Here is a 5,338-nt window from a genome sequence, read left to right on the forward strand (position 1 = left end):
ATCATTGTTCACACTTACGACCATTGCAGCATCCCCATGGTCAGATGCTTGGCAACTGACCCATATTTATGACAATTGCTGTGACCTGGGGTCACATTCCGCTTAACAACTGTGACAAGACAGGTTGTAAAATGGGGCAAAACTCACTTAACAGATGTTTCAATTAGCAACAGAAATTTTGGGCTCAATTGTGGTTGTAAGTCGAGGACTATCTGTAATGTATTCTTAATGTTTCCATTCTTTTTTTAGTCACATATCTTTTATTTTTTTCTTATTATTGCTTTTATTAGCCACTGTGAACCTTGGAGAAGATAACTTTATCTTCTCCATTGCGAAGCAAAGCTTTTACGTGATGATATGGACAAGCTACTCTTGTTCTAGGGGAGCGGCATTAAAATCTCTGGGGTTTTTTTTCTTGGGTTTTTTTTTCAGCTTTTCTGTTTTCTTCTTTAAAGGTCTCAGTGTTTGTTCAAGCGGCAATGCTACCTCCTGTGAAGAATGCTTGCTCGTTCATCCCAAGTGTGCTTGGTGCTTTAAAGAGGTATGTTCCTCTTTCTTTCTCCCTAGCAAAGCATATCGCATCCTGGACATTTCTAACCTCAGATCTTTCCTGACAAGTTTTCACCCTTAAAGAAAAATGCTATAGGGCAAGGGTCCCCAACCCCTGGTCCGTGGACCGGCACTGGGCCGCGTCATACCAGCAATTGGGCCACTCAAACAAGTGAAGCCCCTTCTGCTGGATGCAGGCAGCACACAAAACCACGCCCCCTCTGATCCGCGGAAATATCTTTATCCACAGAATCGGTCTCTGATGCCCAAAAGGTTTGGGGCCTCTGCTATAGAGTGGATACATCTTGTTCCTTAAGCTAAGACGCTTNGGCACTGGGCCGCGTCATACCAGCAATTGGGCCACTCAAACAAGTGAAGCCCCTTCTGCTGGATGCAGGCAGCACACAAAACCACGCCCCCTCTGATCCGCGGAAATATCTTTATCCACAGAATCGGTCTCTGATGCCCAAAAGGTTTGGGGCCTCTGCTATAGAGTGGATACATCTTGTTCCTTAAGCTAAGACGCTTGACTTTTTAAATGTTATTTTGGCTCTGGCTTGGAGAAGATTATTATGCAACTCAAAAACTACCATCCCATTATGGAAATTGGCTCTTAAGGACATCTTTAATTCAGTTGAACACTTGCCATAATAACTGCTAGAACATTCCTCATATGCTGTGACTTTAGATTTACAACAAGACATTTGAGACTAAGGGGCATGTACAGTTAGTTGATATCTCCAGGGCTTTTTTTTTTTTTAAATCAAAAGCGAGGGCCTAGGAGAAGATTGGCTTCCTCCAAACCTTGGCTTGGAGCCACCTTGTAAGAAGTTAATATTTACGACAAGTGTGCCACTGGTGTGGGGACATCTAAAAGGCAGAAAATATTGGTGAGGATTCAGCCATATTAAGAAGAATTTATGTTATTTTCTTGGCGCAGAAAATGCAAGTGTTTTTAATAGTCCTGCCAACACAAATGTTTATACAGGAGATTGTTGTGACTGCTCTTTTGGGGCAATCATCAGTAGTTTATGATGAAGCATAGTCAAATCAATTGTGAAGGCTTTTCAAACCTGATTAGAGGGTAAAGGACTATTGTATATGAAATAATTCCTGAAGCCTACAGTAATTTTTCAATTGAAATATCCTCCTTGAATGATGCCACTGCCAATAATAACAAGGCTTTTGAGCTAGGCTGGAAAAGCTGACTATCTTATAGTAGTTGTAAACAGTTATAGGAGACATTCTAAATGTCTTCGCCTCATTTTAAGGCAAGTACTTATTGTGGAGGGGAAAAATTAAGATACTGTATCCCACAAAATTATATACTTTTATTCATAAAAATGTCTCATGAAGTTTGGATTTCTGTGGAATAAGATTTGGGTTTTAAAATTCGAATCTAGCATCCAGGTTCCTAGGATACGATTCCCCAAGTTACTGGATGCAAATACCTCACCCACGGGCAGAATTCCGCATCAATTAATCTTCCTTTCATTTGTAGGAGAGAAAAACTTTCTGTTTAATGGGTTTTCATTTCCTCTGTTATCCAAAATGTTTCATTTGAAATGGTGGCATCAGAATATATGACTTCATGAATTTGTAAGAGACTCATAGTCTAATCTCTTTTTGGCATTCTTAACATTTTCAGAATAAGCTTCAAAAGCTAGGTGTTTAATAATACTGCACATGCAGAAATTCTATTGCTCTTTAATCTGCAATTCAGAAGGAACACTTTTGGGGGAGAAAGGAAAAAGAGAGGAAATTTTAGGTATTCCTATTCAAGAACAGTTGCTAATATAATTATATTATATAATTTTACCAATTTGCCAGTTACCAATATAATTATACCAACATAATTTTGATCTAATGATATGACTTTTTTTTTAAAAAAAACCAGTTCTAACAATGGCTAATGAGCTTATGAAGCTTAGGCACTAACAGGTTATACCAGTATTTCATGAAATAATTAGATGGTATTTTGATGAAAAACATGCTTCATCTGAGATCTTTGATTCTGGAGGCCTTTTTTTGTTTTTTTAGAGATGAAAGCTTCTCTTATATTTCTGTTTTCAGAAAAAAACCCCAGATGTGGTGTACAGCAATGACATGCTTTGGGGATATGTATCCCTTGAGGGCAAGGTGTGAAAAAAGGAATGCCATTCCAAGAAAAGTAGTTAAAGTGAATAAGTAATTTTAGAGCTGATTATTTATATTATACCATGAAGAGTCTACATCAGAAAATTCAAGAGTGGAGATTGCAGCAGTGCTTATTTTGATTTTTTTTTAATGCTGGAATAGATGGAAGGGAGTGCTTAGTATCTGACAGTGCCCTGTCTCTCTTTGTAATTTATAGATTGATGGAAAAATCAATAGACAATGTACATTTCTACCTCATATTATGGATTAGCTAAATTTGGGAGAGCTATTTTATTTTCCTGGTTCCTCAGATTGCAAACTATTCTGCCTCTTCTGATATGAATAAAGTTAAAAATGCTTTGTTATTGAACCTCTTAGAGTAAAGTTCAAAATCCAAAGGAGACTTGCAATGACCTTCACAACTCTTATCTTGTGTCTTTGGATGGCTCTCTTAACCACCCATTCCTAAGCCAGCAAAATAGAGATATGTTGAAATTACAATGAGAATTTTCAGGCAGCCTGATTTACATATTCTTAATTAAAACATACAATAGTTTGCACTTTTCTAAAGCTGAGCTGGGTTGTAGAGAAGACATTGCTCCACAAATGACTCAGTTACTATCTGTCTGAATTTTTAGACCACCAAACTTCAAATTATTCCCTGCAGTGCATTATATAGAAGACATAAAACAATAACCAAAGACAATAAAATCAAAATAATATAGCTAAATAAAATGAAATTAGCATAAAAAGCAATAAGGAGCCAGAATGAAGCAAGAGTGACCATCAGCCACAAATTCCACCTGCTGTCTAAGAACCGTGAATAGGAGAACCCCAACCCTTGCTCTTTCAAGGGGAATGGCACTTCAACCATAGGTATCACCAGAGCAGAAAGAGATCCATGCTGTAGAAACAAGCATTTCATCTTTCTGAGGTTCTTCTTAGGTTGGTTCATCCTCTCCATACATCAACAAAATACCAAACCAAAAGAGTTCTACAACATCATTGTCAGAACTCTGGGTGGAATGCACAACTCAGCATTTTAGAATATTAGTGGCACATCACCTTAACTAATGGATGACTTCTTCCAATGCTTTTACATAGAAATGAATCCTATAGGCCTCTACAAGTAAGAACACAGTAAACCATCCCCTTCTCCCCATCAGTTGGTCCTGCATATTAAAGGAATGAGCTACTGAAGCACAGTACCTCTGATTTTGATGAAGGAGAGTGTTCCCTAGTATGATTGCTGTCATCTGCAGGCTTGAACTATGTATCTTTTAGCTCCTTCAAGTTGCTGTGATGAATGTGAGGAACTGAGACTAGAAAATAGTCAATGCTTCACTGGGGGAGAACATTTTCTCTGGCTCTGAAGAACTCAGTGGAATGGTAAAGAACATTATCTTGAGGAAGATTTATTTATTTATATTTAGAGCCTCAGTTGCACAGTGGTTAAGTGCAGTATTACAGGCAAACTCTGCCTATAGTCTGGAGTTTGATCCTGATGGGGCTCAGCTTTCCATTCTTCCAAGGTCGGTAAAATGAGGACCCAGATTATTGGGGGCAATATGCAAATAATGCTTCTACATTCTAAACCACCCAGAAAGTGCCAGGTGGAAAGCACCATGGGATGGTATATTAGTCTAAATGCTATTGCTATATAGGTATATAATACATTTATGTAGCTGCCCATCTCACAACATATGATTCTGGCCAATGCACAACAAAAATACATCATTAAAATTAAAAATTAAAAAAAAAGCATTCTAGATACTGGGTGAAAATTGTCCAGTTTTATGGGCTCCAGTGATGGTTTCTTAATAAGGGGGCAAACTAACGCTTCCTTAAGGAATGGAGGAATTCGCTACCAGGACCAGGACCCACCTATATGACATCCCCTGGGCAGCTTTAGTTAACCAAGAGCGGATGGCTCTGAAGAGCAGGTGTCCAAGCTCATAGTCTTAAGCATTAGCACAACTAACAAATTAGTTACTGGAACATTTAGTGAATTCCACATTTTGTGACTTCTGAAAAAAATAAATGAACAAACATACGTTTAGCCTTCCTGTAGAGTTGATTTCTTCATCTGATCTGCTTAGTGGGGCTGACAATTACATAGGCAGGAATGAATCTTATTTATGGATGCATGATATTATTACAAGTACCATATCTGATTCTGCTTATGAGAAGTCATGATTGGCAATATCTGACTTTCTCAAGAACAATTTGCACTAGGAAACTATAACAATAATGTCCATCAGCCCCTGGTGTGCAACTTGGTGGTTGTCTTGGACTCACAGGCCCTGCTCAAAAATCAGGTATCAGCTATGGCCAAGAAAGCATTTTCATGGATCATTTCTATATAATGCCACTACTCAGCAACCAATGCAGTTGCCAGTGGACTCTCAGGGACAATACAAAGTGTTACATACCACCTTATAAAACCGTTCATGGCACTGAGCATGGTTATTTGGGGTCTTGCTTATCTTCTGTAATTTCTGCCCATCTGGTAAGATGAGGCATACTGGATGGGTTCCAGGCCCTTTCAGTCAGTGTCATCTTTTGAGTCCTAGCAAGTATATCTTCTCTGTTGTGGGAGTTGACCTCTGGAACAGCATCTGTCCAGAGAACTGTATGGCTCCCACTGTAATGT

General features: G+C 38.6%; 1 protein-coding gene across 1 annotated transcript in view; it reads left to right on the plus strand.

Moving 5' to 3' along the window:
* Nucleotides 1-455: 455 nt before the first annotated feature.
* Nucleotides 456-5,338, plus strand: part of LOC107295717 (integrin beta-5-like) — a gene marked incomplete at its 3' end in the record, with an annotated part of 58,717 nt that continues 53,834 nt past the window's right edge. Inside the window, exon 1 of the mRNA XM_029285906.1 lies at nt 456-541. The remainder of the gene's footprint in view (nt 542-5,338) is intronic.

Source organism: Protobothrops mucrosquamatus, unplaced genomic scaffold (assembly GCF_001527695.2).
Source record: "Protobothrops mucrosquamatus isolate PMUCROS unplaced genomic scaffold, P.Mucros_1.0 scaffold2456, whole genome shotgun sequence".
Classification (NCBI taxonomy): Eukaryota; Metazoa; Chordata; class Lepidosauria; order Squamata; family Viperidae; genus Protobothrops; species Protobothrops mucrosquamatus.